This window comes from Urocitellus parryii, chromosome 3 (assembly GCF_045843805.1).
Source record: "Urocitellus parryii isolate mUroPar1 chromosome 3, mUroPar1.hap1, whole genome shotgun sequence".
NCBI lineage: Eukaryota > Metazoa > Chordata > Mammalia > Rodentia > Sciuridae > Urocitellus > Urocitellus parryii.
In genome coordinates, this window is record NC_135533.1 from 111,084,959 (window position 1) to 111,098,526 (window position 13,568).

Genomic DNA, 13,568 nt, shown 5'->3' on the forward strand with positions numbered 1-13,568 from the left:
GGTGAGGTATGGAGGGAGGAAGTTTTCTTTCATTCTGAGACCAGTCAGTAAGTGAGCCTGAGACCCTGGGCTGTGACTTTCTCAAGTCCTTCTCATTCCTCCTCTTCAGATGTGACTGGAAGTGCAGAGGGAACTGGAGGTAGATATTTCCATTCTCCCCAATAAAAGGCCAGATGGGACTAGATTAGGAGCCTTCCCTTCTCCCAGGCCAGGGAGACTCTGTGGGAACCCAGGCTGGTTAGGCTCTGCTCAGATGGTTTCTTCTAAGGGAATACGTTGTATTCATGAAAGGAGAATGGATCCAGGTAGACCTAGAAGCCAATGCCTCAGTTTCCTCTATCCCCAGTGGAAACATGAGGAAAGCTTTGTCTGACCTTCCTCCTGAGCAGCTGGTATGGTAACTGGAGGGAGACGTGTGGAGGTATGAGGAGCTCCAGGAGATTGGTTCTTCCCTTGGGGCCTTTTAGTTATATAGTGGGACCACACTGCACCTCCAGCCATTCAGCAGTGACAGTGTCAGATTTCCTACCCAGCTACAGTGTCCAGCAGAGGCTCCTGCTCAGTTAAGCTGATGGTATGAATTTCCAATGACCCAATTTCAGGAGCAGTGGTTGGCCCTTGGACCTCCATCTACTCTGGGGGCTGAGAGCTATAGTCATTTTCAGTTTAGACTTCCCTGGGAGGGCTATGAGCATGGGGATAATGACCACAGAGCTCCACATGCATTGGTCCACATATTGAAAACCTTTCAATATTTTCCTTAACACTAACATCGGATTAAGTTTTTGTTTTTTTTTTTGTTCACACAGAAAACACTCTACTACCATCCCAATTCCAGAAAGTGGGAAGATGTACTCAGAGAGCACTTCTCCTTTGTCAAAGAAGAATGACACAAATGCCTCAAGAATATGTTACACCCTTGAATTAATTTTTCCCTAGGTTCAAAAAAAAAGTGAGTTTTCTTTTCTTGTTCTTCCTGGCCCAGGTGTTCAGATGCCAGGCCTGCACTCTCTGTGGAATATGTTCGTGATGGTGATTGGCCCAAGACTCACAAACTGCACAAAGGATCAAAAAGAAGAGGCCACCCTCAGAAAGGGAAAAATGTGGGCAGTGGGGCCCCTGGTGGATGTGACAGATGATGCAGACCCTTCAAGACCAAGGAAGAGGGTGACAGGTGGCAGCTCATACAGCAAGTGTGAGTCTTCCCTTTACACTTACAGTGGGGGCACTCAATCAGGGGCCAGCATCCCTTCAACTCAAGAAACATTTTGAATAGGCCAGAAAAGGATATTCTTCATTTCCCAAGAATGCATCTATAGGCCAAGGCACATGGTCTCCTTTGGAGTGATGGTTGCATTCTACATCTTTTGGAGAGCCCAATCTACTCGGTGGGGAGTCCCACAAAAGTCATGTAGTGCATAGTACATGAGGTGGATCTCTCACCCATTCAGCTTGTCCTGCCAATAGCCATCTGGCTGTATCACCTACTAGATGACCTTCGTCTGGAGTGGTGTCAAATCCTTCTCTTTCTAGAAGAGACAGGTTTTCTCTTCTCAGCCTTGACTTTGAACATCTCAGGACTCTCCTGGTTAGAAGGGGGAAGGAGGCATTTTTGGCTGAGCATGGCAGCATTCCCCCTTGATCTGAGCCAGTTAGGGACCTGCTGCCATGTACTTTGGCTGCCTGAATTTTCCAAATTAGTTAATCAGTGTCCAGCAGAGGGAGCTCTCCACAGTCCAAACTATCCACCTGATGATGGAGATCAGAAACTGAGAGCCCAATCTGTAACCAGTTGGAAAGGACTTTGACCTGGTTTTAGGGAGGGAAAGAGCAGGTCAAGAGGAACAATCATTGAACACATGAAAGCTTGATATATTCCATCTAGGGTTGTCTCCTGAACAGATATGTGAGATTTATAGAGGGGTTGTCAGCTAACCAGGGACCGTGGGTCCCCAGGATGAGAAGGGCAAATCATCTTCTGCTGGTGATTTTTCCTCCTCAGATGTGGTGAATGAGGGTTAGAAATGTCTGAGCGATGAGGAGTACTTCATGAGGGCCTGTCCACGTATCCATGATTTCTGCTTCTGATCTCTAGTTTTTCTACATCATAAGCAGGATTGAGTCTGTTGCCTAGAAAGTATGGGAAGGGCATTAAGGTGTTGTCCTAGAAGAAGGAAATTCCTGCAGGGACGTCAGAATTAGTTTCAGCAGCTGTACAGAATATTGGGTGCTGCCTTCATATTTTCAAGGTGGAGAATGCATTCTTCTTAGTGAGATCTGAAAGGGTCTTCCCTGTGTGATCTCATGAGGGTTCAACTGCAGCCCCATTCTGGGGACGGACAGGATGTGGAGATGGGAAGTAGGTAATATCACTTCCCACATCAGTCTACTTTCCTGACATAATTAGTCTACAGTTATTTTGTAACACACACCACGGAGTTGAGTGGGTTCTTTGCCTTCTTAATCCATTAAAAGGATTTCAGACACAAATAGTGAAAGGGTGAGGGCAAAGGGTCAGAATTTACAAAAACAATATAAAAAGGCAGAACTCCTGCATGGGTGGGGTCCCAAGAGAGGATTGCCAGTGAGTGGCAGTTGTCTCAGGTTTTATAAGGTCTAAGGGTTAAGAAAATCACCCCCAGCCCACTCCTGGGTAAGGCATTCAGTGACAATGTGCTCTTCACGTGCCCTTTCTTCCATTCAGGTTAAGGTCACTGTATTGAAGTTTGTCCCTGTTCAGAAAGGTCTGGGCTCTGGATGACAGATGTCTCACCCTTTGTTTGAAGCTCAGCCTTGCATCTGTGGTCTTTGTATTCTGTTCCACGGTGGTATTTCTGTTAGGAGAAACCTGACCTTGGTGAGCCCAAGTCTCCCATCTGCCTACCCAGCTCTTTCCCTACCTCCATTTTAGAGTGTGAGTCATTTTTTTTGTGTGTGTGTTCCATGTTGATTGAGGTCTCCAGGCATCACAAGTCTCTAAAGTTCTCAAGATTTATTCACCTGGTGAATAAATCTTATTTGGAGACAAAGGTGAGAACATCATTACATTGAAAGGAGTCACCTATACTCTACCTGGGGAAGCTGTCTCCCAATAGTCACCCTCAAGGTGCTTCTGAGCCCCTTTTCATTCAATTTTCTACCAGTCTTAGATATTTAGGTGAAGTTCATTGCCAATCCTCAAAACAATATGGCCCTCAAATTGGGCTCACTATTTTTGGCAGTTTTTTTTTTCATTTTCAGTCTTTTTTGTGCACAGAATTGGCATCTTGAGTCACCTCTTTTATTTTCTGTCATAAGCATTCCAATTTCACAGAGGAGTGGTCTGGATAATTGCTTACACATATATGGCACAAAATGAGATTTTAAGGGACAAAACCAATGTCATCAGAGCTCAAGGAAACCTCATCTGGTGGTAGGCCCTTCCCTACCAACTGCAGAAGAAAATAGAGAGACATGACCCACAGACCCTTCTGTCTGCATCACACCACAGGCATACCAGAGGCTCCCCACACTCTCCACAAGCAGAGAATTTCACTCCTTCACACTTTGGAACTTGAGGCCCAGGGTCAGGCCTCATAGTCACAGCTAGAGATGCAACAGGGAAAAGAGGCAATGGAATGCATCTGGAGTGAAACTCAACACCACACAACAAACCATCCTTAGCCAACTGCACCAGGAGAAGGCAGTTGATAATAATGGATCCAAAACAAGTGTGAGACACATCTGGGCAGTGCCTGCCTTTAATCCCAGCAGATGGGAGACTGAGGTAGGAGGACTGAAATTTCAAAGCCAGCGTCTGTAACACAGTGGTGCCCTATGCAAGTTAATGATAGCTTCTCTCCAAATGAAAATTTTAAAAAGGGCTGAAGATGTGGCTGGCTCAGTGCTTAAGCTCCTCTGTGTTCCATCCTCAATTAAAAAAAAAGCAGAGACATATCCATCCCATTGGCAGTACAAGTGTCAACGCAAATATGAGAAATTTCACAATGCAAGGCAACCTGATGCCACCTATGTTCCACAATTTTCTTGGCACTGATGCAAAATATTCAAACATGCCAGACAAACTATGCAAAACATTAATCTTAAAAATATCAATGGAATTTGAGAGAATGCAACTGAAAGAATGAAGGGGGTTAAGGCAGAACATGAACTCAGAGAGTGTTTGAAAAAGAACCAGACTTAAACAATGAGTCACAATGGCCCCCAGAAGGAACTTTTGATTTGAAACCCTCACTGAATTGGACAATTTCTGTCTCTGGACAGGAAAGTGGGCAAAAATGTTCAGGATTTTTGAGATATGCTCCAGTCCTTCCCTCTGCTCTCTGCTCCTGTCCTCCTCTCTGTTCTATCATGCTCCAGTCTTCCTTGGTAGGAAAATCCCAAACTCTTTCCCATTGTTCTTCTACCTCTCTTTCCACATTTTCAGAACCACCCAAGCTGCTCTCAGCCCTATCTTACCCATCTTCCTCCTCCCAATACACACCAATCTGCACCTGCCACCACTCTCACCCCTCCACCCCTCCTCCTGCCACCACAGCTCCTCCTCCCTCACTCCCCACAACTCCCTCTTCTCCTGCATCCATGGCTTCCCTGCCTACCTCTTCTACTGACACAACCTTTCCCCTCCTCCTCCATCCCTCCCCCCTTCTCTCCTTCCTCTTCTCCTGCAGTCATGATCACCTCCACCCACTCACCCCTCATTTCTCCTGTCAGTGCCCACACCCAGTCCCACTAGACCCTCTTACCAGATAACCCAAAGTTCCTTTGTCCTTTCAGGGAAGTGGCTGATGCTGAAGGGATTGGCCAAGTACATGTCCCATTCTCACTTCAAGATCTTTCCTAGATTGAAAAGCACCTTAGGTCCTTCTCTGCTGACACTTCTACTTATATTAAGGAATGTCAATACCTCTCCCAGATTTATGATCTTATCTGACATGATGTCTATTTTGTTCTGTCCTTCATCCTTACCCAGGATGAGCAAGCCCACATCCAGCAGGCTCAATCAATCTATGATATTAGAGAAAAGCTCAAACAAGCTGAGGAGGGCCCTCAGACTCCTATTGAAGATCTGGTGAAAATGGTCTTTAAAGTTTATAATGCCCAGGAGGAGTCAGCTGAACTACCCAGGCAGGCTCAATTACAGAAAAATGTAACACTCCAAATCCAGGCCTTACCAGCAGCCCTGAGGCCTACAGCTTAAGCAAGAGCTTCATGGGGGATTCAGCATTCCTCTCTGCCAGGGACTTGCTTCAAATGTGGATGTAAAGGTCACTGGGCTCACAAATGCCCAAGTCCACACCCTCCTTCCAGGCCATGCCCCATCTGTAAGCAGACAGAATATTGGAAATGTGACTGCCCCATGGCTGGCCCTTCCTTAGTGACTCTACATGGGGGTATGACCAGCTAGGTGGTCCCTTCTCTTGAACTATAGGTGTTCACAGAAGACTGAGTAAGCCCAGACTCAAGGACCCCAATTTCACTCATGGAGCCCAGGATAATGGTCCAGGTAGTTGTTAAGTCTACAACCTTTCTTGTGCACACAGGGGCTACCAATTCTGTCTTGCTTGCCCACTCTGGGCCTCTTTTTTCTTCCCAGGTCTCAGTTATGGAGATTGACAGCAAACCTTTCTACCCAAACTGAACTGCTCAGTTGACCTGTGCCCTGAAGCGACACCCATTCACAAACTCTTTTCTGGTCATTCCATCCTGTCCAGTTTCTCTCCTAGACAGAGATGTTCTCCAATTGCTAGGAGCCATAGTCCAAATATACCACAAAAATACTACCTCCCATGTCCTTCTCTGCTATTCCTTACCCTCTCTAATAACCTGAAGTACCTACTGTGCTATTGCCCCCTGACCTAATCGATTCCCAGGTCTGGGACATCTCCAAGCTGGTCATAGCCTCCCACCAGTCCATACTTGGCTAAAACTGCAAACTAAATTTCCTTTATGTCCCCAATTTTCCATCTCCAAAACCCATAGGAAGGAATTTAGACCCATCATAGACTGGTTACTTGCCCAGGGACCCCTTCCTACTGACTCCTCCTGCAAAACTCCCATATTGCCAGGATGGAAACCCTCAGGAATCTATTGCTTAGTTCAGAATCTCTGCTTAACTAAAGAGACAGTTATTCCCATCCACCTGGTGGTTCCCAACCCTGACAATCTTCTTTCTCATGTCCCCCATTTGAACACTCACTTTACGGTCCTGGATCTTAACGATGCCTTCTTTACAGTGGCCCTCCATCCTGACACTTATTAGCTCTTTGCCTTCACATGGGTAGACCCTACATCCTTTAGGTCTCAACAGATGACATGTACAGTCCTACCTAAAGGCTTCAGGGAAAGTCTCCATCTATTTGAGAAATGGGAACTAACTGCTTGTGACTTGGGGGGCAGCACGCTCTTAAAGTACATGGATGACCTTCTCCTATGCAGTTCATCACTCAAGCCTTCCCGAACTCACACTGCTCAGCTCCTCAATTTCTTGGGGTCCCTGGACTATCTGGTCTCTCTAGCCAAAGCCCAGCTTACTACCTCTTCAGTTATCTCTTTAGGTACACTTCTCACTCCAACCTCTAAAAGCCTGACAACGAACAGAATTCAAGCTCCTTGTGACCTACAGCCACCCAAAACAGTGGACTACATCCTCTCCTTCCTGGGTATGCCAGGCTTTTTCTGGCATTGGGTTCCCCACTTTGAACTTCTTGCCAACCCCTTATACAAGGCTGCTAATGAGACTCCTCACAGGCCCCTCACCTCCCCTATTCTAGTAGCCGATTCCTTTCACAAGCTCAGGGATGCTCTTATATCTCCTCACACTCTCTCTCTTCCTAACCCTAACCATCCTTTCTATCTCTTTATGGATGAAAGACAGGGTATCACCAATGGTCTCCTCACTCAACCAACTGGACACTCCTATAAGCCAATTAGATACCTCTCCAAGCATCTTGACTCTATGGTTCATGGATGGCTACCGAGAAATGTTATAAAATTTTATATTCCTTTTTACTGAGAAGTCAACTTAAATATATTTCTAAAAGACAACAAAGAGAGCCTAGCTTATTTGAAGGTTAAAAATATGGGATATAAAAATATTTTACCACTTTCCCTTAAAATGGAATTAAAACTTCTCTTACCTGTTTCATGTTTCATATATAATGACAAATTATTTTCACTAATTCATATTAATTCAAAAATTATATATATATATATAAATTTCTAATAAAATAATACTCATGCAAAAATTAAGATTATTTCAAAATCAAAACATCTTGCCTAAGGTTGACCAAGAGGCCACCTTACCTAAGTTAAAATTCTTTCATCTCATTCCAAGATAAGATAATTATTCAAGTTTATTTAAAATTAAGTTCAGAAGATAGGCTTTTGTTATCAAGATTACTGTATTCTTAAAGTAAACAAAAAATACTATATATAAATAAGTAAATGTTTCAAATTATATAAAACTATATTCCTTAATTTATAACTATTATAAAATTAAATGTTTTACTTTTATTAGTTTTATATTGTATTATCCTTACAAGTTTTAAAACTGTTATCTGTTAAAGCCTTACACAAGTACAAATTTTAATGTAACAACTGAAGTTAATTTATAATAAGAAGGTCATTACCTATAAGACAAACAAGTTGTAAAACTGTATTTCAGTATCTATACTGGCCCCATTTTATAATTTTATTGCTTAGCCAATTAATAGACACAAAGGAAAATCATAAAACTCATAAAAACAACAAAAATCTAGGCCTCCTTTTGCTGTGGTGCCCTCTTTGGCTCGACAGCATGGACTTTAACAATCCTCACATGCATCACACGTCACTTTTGCTAATTTTCCTGGCCAAATAAAAATATTTATTGTCACTTCTTGCTGTTTAAATACTTATAAAGTGCTGGGCCATTCTCTAATTTAAGCTAAGTATGCTCCAGTTTATGTCAACTTTTTTCTACAATTTTAAAAATAAAAAGGAGGAAAAAAAAATTTCATATAACCCCACTAAATCTCACAGTTATTTTACAAAGTTTCAAAATTGTGATATTAAAATCTTACTCCTGCTGAGTGACACAAGGAGCACTAGAATAAATCAGATTCAGTAATAACATAGGGTAGAGTCTATGACTGTATGTTTCCAGAAAACCCAACCTGTCATTGGGGAGACAACTGAAGGACCTGGCCTTTCAGGCTGAGCAGATAATTTAACAACAAGGAGGTAATAAGTCTCAACCACAATGTTTGTGGCTATGCTGGTTCTGTTGAGTTTCCAGGTGAGTGGAGGCTATGGAGAAACTTATTGGACCTATTTCCCAGATCTACCTTTGTGGACTGGAGAATCCATCCCAGTATCTATTAATGATATTCACATAATGGGAGGTTTCACAGATGAATGCATGTGCCTGGATTGAATTGCATTGGCTATAGTGGGAATCCACCTGTTAGTCCCTTGATAAACGTGGTGGCTGTTTTAAGGAAAAGAGAGCATACTGGCCCCTGGGACTTAAGGTCAAATGGATGGACAGTTATTAAAATGGGAGTTGCCCATAAAAAGCCAGCCATTCCCATGGAAAATTCACCAATAACTTACTGCCCTAATTATTCTGCAATAGAATTTGGCACCTGTCCTAAATCCACAGAGTTTGTTAATGTCTTGCCATCACAACATAATGCTTCTAAAAATGTGGATATATTTTGGATTGGTCTCCAAGAAATGATAACAACCACATAAGGATGCTATGACCCCTGCAGGTTCCATTGGTAATATTTTAACTTTCAAAAGGGTGGTATTCCCAAAGATCTCTGACATTTATTTGCTGCCTCAGATTTTCTCAATTTTACTGATGGCTCCATGTCTGACTTTATAGAAAACAATTGCAAAGAGGGCTCCTATTATGGCCTAGGAGCCTGAGTTCAATCTCCTTAGGCTTTAATTACTGGAAATGTAAGAGTGAGGAGAAAAGGTGATAAATATCATGGAACTTTTTAAGAAATGTAATCTAATGAAGCTCATTGCCTCAATAATTTGGCTCAAAATACTTCCAAAGCCCTCACAATTGGGAGACTATTGAAGAAAAGATTGAGACTAAATTAATGCTTTGAAAATTTATGTAGGAAATGAACTTTCCACACTCAAATTTGAAGAAAGGCTTAGATGCCATGCTGGCTATAAGCATATCTGTCCTAACTGCAGACAAATAATATGGTTTCCAATGGGGTTGGGAAAAATTATCTAATGGTATTTGGCATAGCAATAATAATAGCTTGGACCTTATGAACCTTAGCTCACAGCCCTAGGATCAAACGCTGCCACCCAGAGATAATAATAACCTGCGAAGCTTCAAACAATTTGTTTTCCCCACTCTTATCCTGTTTCTTCTTATTTTCTTGCTCCTCACTGAATACCTTTGGTGTGTTTCATTATAAATGAAGCATTCCCAGGCTTTTCTCCTTGTTAGCATCAGACCCATCAGTTCTCTTCCACTTGTCAAGCCACTGCTTCCAATATTGTCCTGCATCTTTTGTGTTTAGTTCTTAATATTACAATCCCAGCCTTTATTTTCAGCCAGCCCACACTTCAGTGGTTACCCCCTCCATCCCCATTCAGGTCATGAGCAGGAGTGATGTATTTCAAGCACTGAAAGAACAGAGGTGCCAACCTAGATTACTGCACCCAGGAACATAGTACTAGCCTTCAGAACTGGAAGAGAATTAGAGACCTTCTAAGATGAGAAGGTCCTAACAGAATTCATGGGCACTAAACCAGCTGGACAGATACTTAAAGGAATCTTACACACAGAAGAGGAAGAAAGATGAACACAACTGTGAGAGCTCAGGAAGTGTCTCTAGAATAGATACACAATTGAGAAATGAGAGTGTCACATGTTATCAATTTAGAAAACCCTGAAACATCTGAGCATTCCATGTTTTCTTCTTCACCAAAAACAAGCAAAGAAAGAAAGAAAGAAAGAAAGAAAGAAAGAAAGAAAGAAAGAAAGAAAGACAACAAAAAATAAGAAACATACCATACCTTTCAGAATAACCTCGAGTACACATGGTCTTTATTCTTCAATTTAAAGATAGAGGGATAGATTGAATTTTTTAAAAAATCTACTTCCCACAAGAAACTCCTCTCCCCTGCAAAAGTGAGCAAGAGTGAAAATGGAAAGATGGAAAATAATTTTCCAAGCAAGTGGAGTGTGGAGGCAGGGAGAAGTCACGATGCTTATATATGACAAATACACTGAAGCCAAAGGCAGGCACAAGAGACAAACAAGGTTACTCTATGTTCATCAAGGGAAACACAGCAAGAAGGTATCACAATGTTTTATATATATATATATATATATATATATATATATATATATATATATCCACCAATGTTGGAGCACCCAATTTTATCAGACACTATAGACAAAAAGGAAGCCATAGGCTCAAAAAAAAAAAAAAAAAAAAAAAAACCAAACTGGGGGACTTCAGAGCCCTTCTCTCCAGGAGGTAGATTTTCCAGATGAACAATCAACAAGGGAATGTCAGAGTTAAGTGGCACTATGGGACAAGTGGACTTAACAGACATTGATAGAATAGGCCATGCAACAGCTGTGGGGTACACATGCCACTCACCAGCACAAGGAACATTCCCCAAGGTATATTATGTATTAGGCCATAAAGTAAGTTTTTAAAAATACCAAAAAATCTTATATGCTTTCCAATCACGATGAAATGAAACCAGAAACTAAGAGCAGAAGAACCAACAGAAACCTCACAAACACTTGAAGATTATGCCTCACACCATCAAACAAGTGAAAAATCCCTAGAATCAAAAGAATATGGAAAGACAACATATCAGAACTTGTGGGATCCAGAAACAGCACTATGAAAAGGAAAGACTACAGGAAACTGTACCTAAAGACAGAAGAGAGAGACCTCAAGTAAATTTCCTGGTGATTGCTCAGGAAAACAAAAACCAGTCTAAAATCAGGAGAAGGAAAGAAATAATCAAGATTAGGGTGAAAAAATGCAATAGAAAATAGAGAAGCACCACCAAAGTTCAAGGGAACAAAAAGTAGTTCTTTTAAAGCATAAAGCAAAGGTGGCAAAACTCTAGCTAAATTAACAAAAGAAAAAGAGATTAGAACCAAACCAATACCAGTATCATGTTACCCAAAATATTCCAAAGTCTAGATGTGGAAGGAACTTGTCTAAACTCAGCCTCCAAGTTCACTGTGTTCCTGATTTAAAACCTGACCAGGACAGAACCACAACAACCATGAGCAGAACAATGTGAGGGGGACATCCCTGGCTAGGAATGGGACCAGGTGTTGTGGGGGATGGAGACATTGGTAGTGCAGTGCAGATCTACTAAGTGGTTTTAGAGGCTGCAGGGGAACCTGCTCCTGGGGCTTTTCTGCTGCTCCTGTAACAGACACAGTCTAATTAGATTTCTGTTGGACTGGGGAGTATTGGGGTTTCAGCCTGGTGAAGGACAAGAGCCTCCACTGGGCTTTCTGAAGAGATGACTCTTGTCTGCAGTTTGTGAGCTATAATTATGACAGCATTAGACAAAGATGTGCCAAAACAGTTCCATCATTTTCAGGGTCATCATGGTTAAGAAAGTTAAAATTCTTTGTGTTTAGAGACAAGAAGAGGAGAGGGAGTGTAGGTTGAGACAGAGCAAGTGGCTGACCTTGGGATTACTCCCATGGGTTGTTGTCTTAGGGGACATGGCCCTGCCCCACTGAGGTGGGTGCCCTGGCCAAAGTGCCCTCACAAGTCTTCAAGGGGCAGAGCATGCCAGACTCACCATCCTATGGTGGAGGTGATAGGATGCCCAGTGACCCCATGGAGTGGAGGCAGCTGAGGCCAGCTGAGGCCAGCTGAGGGCAGTGGAGGACTGTTGGCATCTAGGCAGTGTCAGTCCTTAAAGCAGTTAGCATCACCCTATCTGGGTAATGGGGCTGAAGGTGTTAAAGCCCAAGTGTGCTCTTAGCACTTTCTCAGGCTTCTTGTTTCTCCACTGGGGCTGATGACCATGGCTCCAAAGGCAGAGATCAGATCTGGGAGCCAGTCTGGACTCCCAGGTCTCATAGATGGATTATGAGTGGACGTCAAAGTAGAGGTTGATTTTGAGGATGTGGTGCTGGTTCCCCCAGGAGAGCTTAAGCCTTTCTGTGTGGGCAGACTTTGGGGGATGACAATAACTGCGGCCACACCAGTGGTCTCTAGTGTGTGACTTGCTTTCTGTCCCTTGGTCCCCATGCTGGTGCTCTGGCTAGGGGCACTGAAGGTGTTCTGTTCTAACCGTGCCCCATGTTGCTGCCTGTTGCTTGGGGTCCCTTTTCTTTGGGAGGAAATACACAAGGCCTCAAAAGCTGTAATGAGTTCAGGGAGCAAGTCTGGGCTCCCAGATCCTCTCAATGTCATTTGGACCAAAGGGAAACTAGAGGTATCCTTTCTGGCTGTACTGCTTGTCCCACAAGGTGAGCTTAGGTGTTTCTGGGTGGGCAGACTTTGAGGGATGGCAGTCAGGGTAGGAATACCAGTGTTTCCTTGCCCTTTTGTTCCCTTTTGTGTGTGTTTCCCTGGTGCCATGTTGGTGCTCTGTCTAGGGGCACTGGAGCTGTTCTGTTCCAACCTTGCCCCACGTTGCTGCCTGTTGCTTGGGGTTTCTCCTCTTCAGGAGGAGCTACACCAGGACCCAAAGGCTGACATCAGTTCAGGGAGCAAGTCTGGGCTCTCTGATCTCCTTGACGTCCCAGGGACTGAAGGCAAACTAGAGATACCCTTTATGGTGGCAGTGCTTGTCCCCTGAGATGAGCTTAGGTGTTTCTGGGTGGGCAGGCTTTGAGGGATGGCACTCAGGGTAGAAACACCACTGTTTCCTTGCCCCTTTTTACCCTCTTTTGTGTGTTTCCCTGGTGCCATGGTGGTGCTCTGTCTAGGGGCACTGGAGGTGCTCTGTTCCAACCTTGCCCCATGTTGCTGCCTGTTGCTTGGGGTTTTTCTTCTTTGGGAGGAGCTACACCAGGCCTCAAAGGCTGACATCAGTTCAGGGAGCAAATCTGGGCTCTCTGATCTCCTTGATGTCCCAGGGACTGAAGGGAAACTAGAGATATCCTTTGTAGTGCTTGTCCCCTTAGGTGAGCTTTGGTGTTTCTGGGTGGGCAGGCTTTGAGGGATGGCACTCGGAGTAGGAACTCCACTCTTTCCTTGCCCTTTTTTACCCTCTTTTGTGTGTTTTCTGGGTGCCATGGTGGTGCTCTGGCTAGGGGCAGTGTAGGTGTCATTTCCCAAATTTGCTCCACGCTGCTCTCTAGTTTTGATGGTTTCTCTACTTTTTGAGCTTGATACTTTCATGGTTGATGTCCGACCCAAGGACAAGTCTGTCCTCACACCTGCCCTTGAGGTCACTGAGTGTGTCTGGGTTCTGGCATGAGCACCCACGGTGGTGTTTCTATGTTTGTCAGACCCAAGGGTTGAGTAGTTTAGGCTGCCCAAGGTTGTTGGGCCCACAGTCAAGGGAGGCATCGGAGCTGCACCTGGACCTGGAGCTCCTACGTGTCC